The sequence below is a fragment of the Odontomachus brunneus genome, unplaced genomic scaffold, assembly GCF_010583005.1.
Source record: "Odontomachus brunneus isolate Ranch 3 - 2012 unplaced genomic scaffold, Obru_v1 Obru_scaffold_061, whole genome shotgun sequence".
Classification (NCBI taxonomy): Eukaryota; Metazoa; Arthropoda; class Insecta; order Hymenoptera; family Formicidae; genus Odontomachus; species Odontomachus brunneus.
The window spans coordinates 1,421,317-1,421,872 of NW_022639511.1; positions in this window are offsets into that span (position 1 = coordinate 1,421,317).

Consider the following 556-nt stretch of genomic DNA (forward strand, 5'->3'; position numbering starts at 1 on the left):
TTCCAAACGGTTTTCTGGCTAATCTTCAGTTCCTGGGCAATGGAATAAGTGCTCACATGCCGGTCCGACTCGACGATTTCCATGATTTTATCGACATTTTCGACGATTGGCCTACCAGAGCGTGCCTCATCTTCGACGTCCATATTACCAGAACGGAATCGTTGGAACCACCGCTTTGCTGTTGCATTCGATACTGTATTGGGTCCATAAACAGCACAAATTTTTTTGGCCGCCTGCTCCGCCTTTTCACCTTGGTCGTAGTGGTACTGAAGAATATATCGAATTTTCTCTTTTTTTACCTCCATTTTGGAACGCTGTAACACACAACTGGCTTGACCAAACACGAAACTGTCACAGAACTTTTTTTGAAGCGTAATATATATGTCACCTTTAAATCGCTGTATAGTATGACCCGATGCGATGTATACATCGTGAGATATGGCTCACTAAACACATCTGGCGGAAAACGCTCAGAACTTTTTACTTCACCTAATATAATATTTTATACAGGGTGTCCCAAAACTGGTAGAACACCCGTTAGAGGTAGGTAGGAGGT